General features: G+C 48.6%; 1 protein-coding gene across 8 annotated transcripts in view; it reads right to left on the bottom strand.

The window, feature by feature from the left end:
• The window catches only part of KLC1 (kinesin light chain 1), a 79,834-nt gene extending 73,647 nt beyond the window's left edge, over positions 1-6,187 (bottom strand). For all 8 annotated transcript variants that reach the window (XM_060263126.1, XM_060263124.1, XM_060263125.1 and 5 more), the window contains exon 1: positions 5,983-6,187. The gene's annotated coding sequence lies outside the window, so the exon portion shown is untranslated. The remainder of the gene's footprint in view (positions 1-5,982) is intronic.
• Between the last annotated feature and the right edge of the window lie 4,062 nt (positions 6,188-10,249).

A 10,249-nucleotide genomic window follows, 5' to 3' on the forward strand; every position in this document is an offset into this window, starting at 1 on the left:
ATATAACAGATGGGAACTAAGGACAAGACAGTAGGTCCTTGCCATGGGTTCATAGCTGAAAAACCATTTGGACCAGAAGTTTTCCATCTAGACACTATGTAAGCTTCAGTTGTGCTTCAATTTCAACATTGAAGTGGCTCCCAACCTTTTTGGCACCAGGGACTGGTTTCATGGAAGACAATTTTTCCACAAACCGGTAGAGGGGGTGGTGCTGGGGTTTTTGCTGCCCCAAGCTGTGCCCCCCCCCGTCCCTGTTCCCCATGGAGGTCTTTAGGAGGGGGAGACTGGGGCTGTTTCTGCAGCCTACCAGCTGGGTGGCCAGGCAGCAGAAGGCCAGTCTACCTCCCCCTCCCATTTAAAGACCCTGCCAATCAGCTGATTGGTGGAGGTCTATAAATGAGGGGTAGGCTAAGGTCACAGCAGCACTGCCCCTTCCTCTGGCCCAGGACCTAGGCAGACGGAAGGAGTGGTGGGGCTGCTCTGTCTCACTTCAAGGCTACTTAGCCTACTCCCCTGCAAGGAGTGAGGCCACGCTGCCTCTTTCATTCCAGGTCCAAGGCTGGTGGGGGCAGTGCCTCTGCCTCACTCCGCAGCCTGGTTGTTAGCAGGTCACGGACCGGTACTGGTCCACGGTCCGGTGGTTGAGGACCCCTGGTTTAAAGAATGGCCAGCAGTAAGTGATTTCTGATAAGAGGTTATTTTCCAAAGCAGCCCACAAAAAATAGCATCACTCCAACACAGGTCAAAAATAGAGAGAAATTATGTTGCAAAAAAACCTCTTTCAGTGTCACAATGCTGTTTAGAGAAATTTGCCAGAAGAATTCCTTTTCTAATTTGTGATCTGAAAGAAAAATCATCCAGCCAACCATCTGAAAACCAATGAATTATGCATGCACATTAGCAACACAATATAGAAAAAGCAGTCTGGTAATAAAGGCAAACTCCCTCTGGGAATTGCATTGCTTATGGTGTTGTGTACAAGAGCCAAAACTCGGTCCTTCCTCCTCACATCCCTCAATGAATTACAACTGTGGGAATGCCACACATTTCATGAGGGTTGTGAAAACTGGAGCTTGGATTACCACTTCAAGAAAATGTCAGGATCCTAAGTGCAGGAAACCTACAAGCTTTTTTTTAGAGATTTGATTCATATTGCTACACACAGAAGAGAAGATTTTATATGTTGAAAATGGTTGTAAGATATATAGGAGCTGTGGTATCATAAAGATGGTGCTATAATAAAGATTCACAATGAAAACAAGATTCAAGTCCAGTTGCACCTTGAAAACCAACAAGATTTTCTGGGGTATAAGCTTTCAGGGGTCAAAGCTTGCTTCATCATTCCCCTTGACTCAAAACCTTATACCATGTAAAATCTTGTTGGTCTCTTGAGGTGCCCCTGAACTCAAATCTTGCTATTTTACTGTAGACCAACACAGCTACCCACCAGAAACACGCTAACTGTGCCTCAAAGGCAAATCAGAAAGGTGGAGACTGAACAGTAGCTGCACTAATCCTCATGTCCAAAGGGAATCTGGCCTGCAGTAAAAAGCCAGAGACTGCATTACAGGAGACAATAAAACACCCCAAGGGCACCCAACTAAGCAAGAGAAGCCAATATATAAAGAACAAAAGAAGAGAGACAGGTAAGGATTTTGTCAGACCCTTATGGAAAAAGCTCCTGGGATGTAAAGCTAGCAGCAACCGCTCCCTTATTTTGAAAAGCATATACCGCATTACCCCGTTTTCATATTATAACCCGCTTCATCTTTTTAAAACGTTCACCAGATATTGTTCTATGCTCTTGTTAAATATTTAGATGCTTCCTTTGAAGCTGCAAGTACCGATAGCCTTATGCCAGTGACCTAGATTTCTGTTTTAACCTCTTCCTTCTAAAATAGCTCTGCTGTTCATTTCACCTTAATAAAAAAGCAAGCGTGAATCGTGTACAATGTGTTAATATTTTACAACTGCTAGAAGTCTTTCACCCTTTATAGCAGTAGTATTAGAAAATATATATTTTAATACCATGGAAGATTCTACTGATTAGTTCTACTGTCATGTTTCTATGGAACACAGGCACTAGTGAAGCCGTCGGTTCTGAAAAACAAACCATTTCAACTTCAGTTTCTAAACTGGTCTTCATTATTAAGATACAGTTCCTGGCTTCTTCAAATTTGAAGTCATTTCAGCACAGTTTCCTGTTAAGCAATATGTTTGCCATAAAACAGTTGTGCTGGCTTAGTGTACGCTATGACTTTGCCTAATGGATCTCCTTTAATTTTGTTGGTGATGAACACTGAATTTATTATTCCAGATGCCTTTAAGTCCTATGCCTCTAATATCTTTAGTCATCCTGCTGCCTAGCATTGGCAGTTATTAGAATAAAGATTTAGCTTCCAAACGAGATTTATGGAATCAAAGCTAAATTCAAACATTTACATCACATTTTTAAACACAGATGGGGAGGGGAATTAGAAGACACTGATCTAATTTGAACGTGCTTTGATGTTTCCTTTGTAAACATCACAGCACACAACCTGACATTTATTTCATTTACTGTTCGTTTTAAATTTAATGTCACCATTACACATGGATTGCTAGCACCATGTGTGAAATCCAGAAAAACTGTTTTTAGAAGTTCTCTGCCCTAACTATTTTTGTATTTTCATCCAATACATTAATGAGGGTTGGTCCCAGATGGATCTAACGAGGGACTCAGCAGTCAAGGCCTTTACGTGTTTTGACATTAATAGTCCAAAAACTGAGTATCCCAGTTTATGTGAAATGTCACATAAAATTAAGGCCACATGAAGGAGTTACACAGTTAATCTTACACCTGATATCACAGCTTTCCTTCTCAAGTAATTTAGAGAACAAAGTTTTATGCTGGGGGAGGGATGTTTTCACATTTTCAAAATCTTGTAAAGCTTTTTTAAAAAAGGAAAGAGAAGGCAGCAGGCTGATGACCCTGCCTCTTTAAACAAACAAAAAAAGAGAAATTAGCCCCCCTCCCCACTCTTCCTTCCTCATTTCACCAGAATACAACAAACAATCTAGAAGAAAGCTGTCCACACAGCAACTAAAAAAATAATGGGGGTTGGGGCTCATTCCTAGGTTTTCATTGGATTTCCTCATCCCTGGGTATGACCAGGTATCAGACTGGAAATTAAATGTGAAAAGGGCAAGAACAGAGATAACTCCAGATGGGTTAGTACAGTTCAGTTTAAATACTAACAAAATAAGATGCATTTCTCTTTAACCTTTATTTACTTAGAAAACTTATAGGCCACTTCTCCAGAGGTATTCCCGAGTCCCTGTCACTGGACTCCTGCTTGATTCTATCAGGAAAAGAGATGAACAAAGTCCAAGCCCTCCATGCAAACCAGAGGCCCCCAACTTTTTTGGCACCAAGGACCAGTTTTGTGGAAGGAAAGGTGGAGGTACTGGGGTTTTTCCTGTCTCAGGCTGCCCCCACACCCACACCCCGTCCCTGCCCTCCCATGGGCATCTTTAAATGAGGAGTAGGCAAAGGTCTCTGCCTCACTCCACAGCCTGGTTGCTAACAGGCCACGGACCGGTACCAGTCCATGCCCTGGTATCAGTCCATGGCCCGGGGATTGGGGACCCCTGCTAGATCAAATCCCTCCTTCCTCCCCTGCATCCCTTATGTAGAGCAGCGACCCGCTAGGAATCAAACATCAGTGACATTACAGGACCATTTTGTCAGTCCGCAGCAGCCAAGGCCAGCTAACAGGAGCCTGCTGAAGCCTTTTATTGAGAATGAGTAATTGACGATGGGGAAAAGGAGACGCAACAAGGAAAGGGGGGGGGAGGAGAGAGACACAAAGCCCAGTGGCTATCAGCCTGCCAATGACCTCCTTCCTAGCCAACACCTCTCCTTCCCTCCCCCCCACTGTTACACCCAACCTTTCTCACCAACCCCCACAATTTCCCCTCCCCATCCACACATCCTCCCCTCTCCCTGAATGCAGGCCCTCTCTCCTGGTCAGAACCTGCACTGCATTCCCTCCCCATAGGGGGCACACTTGCTCACAACCTTTCTCCCCACATCTAGCCCTCCTCATCCAGACATTCTTGCCTCTCCCTGAATGCAAGCCCTCTCCCTTGGTCAGAACCTGCATTGCATACCCTCCCCACAGGGGGTGCCCTTGCCCACAGTACCCCCCAGTTGCCCACCCACGCACCCCTCCCCCCACCCTGTCACACCCACCCTCTCCCCACAATCACCCCTCCCCATCCACACATCCTCGCCTCTCCCTGAACGCGAGCCCCTTCCCCTGCTCAGAGACTGCACTGCATACCCTCCCCACAGGAGGCACCCTTGCTCATGGTACCCCCTGCCAAACTGCCCAACTATGCACCCCTCCCCCACCCTGTCATACCCCACCCTCTCCCCACAGCTAGCCCCCCCCCATCCACACATCCTCACCTCCTACTGAAGGCAAGCCCCCTCCCCTGCTCAGAACCTGCACTCCATATCCTCCCCATAGGGGGCGCCCTTGCTCACGGTACCCTCCAAGCTTGCACCTATGCACCCCTCCCCCCTCCGTGTCACACCCACCCTCTCCCCACAATTACCCCTCCCCATCCAAACATCCTCGACTCTCCCTGAATGCAAGTCCCCCCCTTCCCCGCTCAGAGCCGGCATTGCATACCCTCCCTACAGGGGGCGTCCTTGCTCACAGTACCCCCCCCAAAACTGATCACCCACGCACCCCTTCCCCCACACCGTCACACCCACCGTGACCCCTTCCCCTCCACACGCTAGCAACTCCCCTCTCCCCTCAGACTGCTCCCCAGCACACCCTCCCCATAGGGGGCGCCCTTGCTCACGGTACCCCCCCAAGCTGCCCAGCCACGCACCCCTCCCCCCTCTCTGTCACACCCACCCTCTCCCCACAATTACCCCTCCCTATCCTCACCTCTTACTGAATGCAAGCCCCCTCCCCTGCTCAGAACCTGCACTGCATACCCTCCCCATAGGGGGCGCCCTTGCTCACGGTACCCCCCAAGCTTGCACCTATGCACCCCTCCCCCCTCCCTGTCACACCCACCCTCTCCCCCACAATTACCCCTCCCCATCCACACATCTTCATCTCTCCCTGAATGCAAGCCCTCTCCCCTGACCAGAACCTGCATTGCATACCCTCCCCAAAGGGGGCGCCCTTGTTCACGGTACCTCTCCCCGAGCTGCCCACCCACGCACCCCTCCCCCACACTGTCACACCCACCGTGACCCCTCCCCCTCCACACGCTAGCAACTCCCCTCTCCCCTCAGACTGCTCCCCAGCACACCCTCCCCATAGGGGGCGCCCTTGCTCATGGTACCCCCCCCAAGCTGCCCAGCCACGCACCCCTCCCCCCTCTCTGTCACACCCATCCTCTCCCCACAATTACCCCTCCTTATCCTCACCTCTCACTGAATGCAAGCCCCCTCCCCTGCTCAGAACCTGCATTGCATACCCTCCCCATAGGGGGTGCCTTTGCTCACAGTACCCCCCCCCCAAGCTTGCACCTATGCACCCCTCCCTGTCACACCCACCCTCTCCCCACAATTACCCCTCCCCATCCACACATCTTCGTCTCTCCCTGAATGCAAGCCCTCTCAGAACCTGCATTGCATACCCTCCCCACTGGGGGCGCCCTTGCTCACGGTACCCCTCCCCCACACTGTCACACCCACCGTGACCCCTCCCCCTCCACACGCTAGCAACTCCCCTCCCCCCCCAGACTGCTCCCAGCACACCCTCCCCATCGGGGGCGCCCCTGCTCACAGCTTCCCCACACCCGGGGCCGCCCACCCTCTCCACTCGTTTCCATCAGGCAACGCTCGAGGGACGCCCGGCGGGGCAGACGATGCTCTATGAGAGATGGGCGGCTTCGCTGAAGGGGAGGGAGGGGGGACGAGACGGACCGGCTGTCAGGGAGGGAGGGACGCCCGCCGTGCCAAGCACTCACCCCGGCTATCACCACTCCGCCGTGGCCGGAAGAGCCGGCTGTCAGTCGCGGCGCGGGGGCTGGCCTCGCCACCGCCGCTATTACTACGGCCGCCGCCACAGCCGAGAAGAGGAGGAGGGGGGGAAAAAATCCTTCCCCGGCTTCCCTCAGCGCTGTCTTAGCTCCGCCTCTCTCTCTCTCTCTCCCTCACCGAAAATGGCGGCCCCTCCCGGCCCACAATGCCCCGCTCGGCCAAAGCTATGATGTCACCGCTGTCAGAAAGGAGGGTGCGAAGAGACGGGGAAAGAGCGGCGGGGAGCATGCGCCAGCCTCCTTGTGCCGTTTTCCTGGCCGTTGGTCTTTTGGAACGCGTCACGACGACTTCGCGTAGGGATAAATAAAGAGAAATAGATCAGAGGAATCTTTTATGCTAATGAATAAACAACACAGTCACTCGGTCTCTTAAATCGTGCAAAAAACGATGTCTTATTCCTGATGTATAGCTTTTTCCAGCTCTTCATTAGCGATCTTATACGTCAGGAATAAGACATAGGATATAATCCAGAAATTTTCTGGATTGAAGCGTATGGCGTTTTTACCCGATGTATAAAATTGCTTATAAAGAGCTGGAAAAAGCTAAAGCGAAACGAGGGCACCAGTACGACCTTGTAGCTGTATTGAACTGCTGGCTGCTTTCCCTGAAGACTTTTGGACAAAGTGGATTTATTTAAAGATTTCACCAGGACCGTCCCTAAAGAAGAATTGCAGATATATTACCCACCCTTCACTCAGAGCGGCTTACAATCTCCTATATCTTCTCTCTCCACAACAGATATTTCTCTTATTTGCTTTTCTTGTTTGATGTTTTGAGGCTGGTAGCTTTGTACCACCACCTGGAGGATGGCAACCTTATCAAGTGCCTTCAAAAGCTGTTTTTTTAAAAGTCCTCTTTTGCAGACTTTCCTGAAAGCTGGAAAGATCAGAACTTCTTCAGTATAATCTTTTAGATTGTTCCACAGTGATGGAGCAGCCACCGAAAAAAACTCCAAACAAACTGTGGCAAACAACCACAAGGAGGAAGATTGGGTTTGAAATAGAATATTTGTTCATGAACCTGCACTGCATACCCTCCCCCGAGCTGCCCACCCACGCACCCCCTCCCCCACACTGTCACACCCATCGTGACCCCTCCCCCTCCACATGCTAGCAACTCCCCTCCCCAGGAGATTACAAATAGGAAGGGGAAACATATTACAAATATGTACAAGGCCCAAGTATGTGATGTTCAGGACCTGGATACAGTCTATGACCCCAGGATTTATTTAAATGCTTCAGTCACATTAAATTCAGTGGGATTTGTTTTCAAATTATGCCTGGGATTTGCAGGCCTAATCTTTGTAATCTAAAATCCTCACCAAAGCCCGCGTGGTGTAATGGTTAAGAACGGTGGCCTCTAATACGGAGAGCTGGGTTTGATTTCGCCACTCCTTCCTATTAAACCTGCTGGGTAACCTTGGGCCAGTCTAAGTTCTCAGCCCCACCTATCCCACAAGGTGTCTGTTGTGGGGAGAGGAAGGGAAGGAGATTGTAAACTGCTTTGGGACTTCTTGAGGCAGAGAAAAGCAGGGTATAAAAACCATCTCTTCTTCTCATTTTACCTAACTCTGCTTGCCAAGGGGATTTTTCTCAAAAGTATTTTTGAGGTCTCCGTTGCAATTCTACACACACTTTCTTCAGGGACTAAGCCCCACTGAGCTCACAGAGATATTTCTAAGGAAACATGAATAGGGTCGGGGTGCTGGATAGTCTTCCTGCTTTGATTTGTCTTTTCCCAAGTAAAATGGGAAGCATACTAATGAGGTGGGAGTTTATCTTGCAGCAGGAAATCCCAGAGCCAAGACTTATTATCCAAACGTGCCTTGGCTATGTAACACTGGCTCTTCCTCATTTCCATTGCTGAGTGTGTGAATCTGTATTTATTCAGAAATGAATGGATTAGCAAGGATATGCCTCTCATTTCCTACCAGGTACCATAAACATATCAAACAGAATTGTTCAGTGACATCCCACTCCCCTATATGCATACAAGAAGAGGCATATAATTTGTTTTTTTTGGTTTTTTAAAAGATCTGTGTTCTATCAAATCCTGGAATACCTGAAAGGATTTTCTCAATGGCATTAGCAATAGTAGACAAACTTCCCTTAAAGACTACTTACTTGTTTCTTATATGACCTATAGCCTGTTATAAGCAGCTGGTGTTTTTTTGAGGTAGAGGCACCAAACTTTCAGCATAGCATCTGGTACCTCTCCTCAAAACAACCTCCAAGTTTCAAAAAGATTGGACTACGGGGTCCAATTCTATGAGCCCCAAATGTAGGTGCCCCATCCCTCATTATTTCCAATGGAGGGAAGGCATTTAAAAGTAGTGTGGTCCCTTTTAATGTGATAGCCAGAACTCCCTTTGGAGTTCATTTATGCTTGTCACAATTTTGCTCCTGGCTCCACCCCCAAAGTCTCCTGACTCCACCCCCAGACATTTCTTGAATTGGACGTGGCAATCCAAAGGGAAAGGGACTAACACCCTTAGTCTTCCTCCTCTCTTCTTACTGCCCTCTCCTATAACCAGTCAGCTGGCAGGAAAGTTAACATGTCCCCACAGGCCTGAGCCCCTGACTATTATGAGGGAGACTCCCAGGAGTATGACCGGCCCTTCCTCATCCTGCTTCCCTGAGGGGTGCCTACCCTCTTGGGTTGATTGGCAGGAGCTACGGCCAATCAAGTGTGACTGGGCCAGGCCAGCCTCCAGCCTCACCCTCCATCTCCTGCCATCCAGCTGGTGCTGGTATGTTATGGCTCTGGGCCATCCTTTGCAGTGGCTCTTCCTCCCTTGCCCAGTTCTGCTGGGTTGGGTGTGTTGCTGGTTCATGGATAGGCCTTGTTTCAATGGCCCTACCATTGTCTTGGGGCTGAATTCTGCTGTATGCAGATAGTTGCCACATGGTCTACTGGCTTCTGTCTCCTTCTCCTCTGGTAAGTATGGGTGTGCAGGGGCTACTCCGGGACACCTGCCTTCCATCTTGGCTCAGGGATGTAAAGTGTTGGCCCTCCAATACTGCTCTGTTCCTACAGCGTGAATTTGCAAGTCAGTATTTGCTGTTTTTGAGGGAGCGAACTCGAAGGATGCAAGAAGATTCTGATGCGCTACATGTGTTTGCCCTAGAGCATACAACAAGCAGAGGTTCCATGGCAGATGATGGAGGCCTCGTTAGAAGAAAAAAATCAATGTGAAAAGTGTTCCTGGAATTAGAAAGTTTAAACATATTATTAAAATTCTGTTTGCAAGAAAGCCACATAGGGAAAAAAAAATCCACTTCAAAGTGAATTATTCATGTTGGGTAGCCTAGTGACCCAAAAAAACCTGACTTCCAGTGATGCTCTTAATTTACATTTATATGAGAGATATGCAAGTGATATGACACATCGGCAAACAAATAAAAAAGGAAAGAATAAGCCCTCCGTGTTGCTGTTCAAATCCACGGGTTCAGCAATTTACCAGCCAAAGCCTTGCATCTGCCAGAGCATCTTTGTAGAAAGAAGGATTTCCACCTGTGGACTGTGATTTTCTTGTCTTTCCCCTTCCCAGTGCAATCCCAGCTGCCCCAGAAATGCTGTCCCCAGGAGTCCCGTTCCCTAAGAGCACTATTTGGGGCAGGGGGTGAAGAAGAAAGGGGAAAGGCAAGAAAGTTGCAATTGGTGGGTGGGAATCCTTGTCCATATAAACACATCACCTTGTTAGAGACTTGCACCCCCAAACTCTGTTTGGGCCACTTCCATATTTCCCTGTTCTGCTTCATGGTCTCCTGGACTTCATCTGGAAAGGGCTGGGCCTTCACAGTGGGTGGAGCTACATATAGCTACATATACATGTACCTGATTCTTCGTCTGATGAAGTGTGCTTGGAGCCCACAAAAGCTTATGTTTTGAATAAAACTTTGTTGGACTTAAAGGTGCACTTGACTTCTACTTTGTTCTATGAGTTAATCCAATGGCTCACAGAGAAAAATGGAAGGCAGGGGGGAAAGGAACGAAACCATCACTTGGATTCAGTGAACAAGACCCATCCTAGATAGTTTTGCTAGGGAGAGCACTTCCTTTTCTGTTGAAAGTTCAGTTTGCACAAAGGTCCACTAAAAACCACTGATTTTGCATAAATGTAGTAGAAGCGCGGTCCTCTGTAGAGAGTAGAGTGCGCAGAAATCATTCATAGGATCCAAGCAAATGTATCTA

This window comes from Heteronotia binoei, chromosome 21, assembly GCF_032191835.1.
Source record: "Heteronotia binoei isolate CCM8104 ecotype False Entrance Well chromosome 21, APGP_CSIRO_Hbin_v1, whole genome shotgun sequence".
Taxonomy (NCBI): domain Eukaryota; kingdom Metazoa; phylum Chordata; class Lepidosauria; order Squamata; family Gekkonidae; genus Heteronotia; species Heteronotia binoei.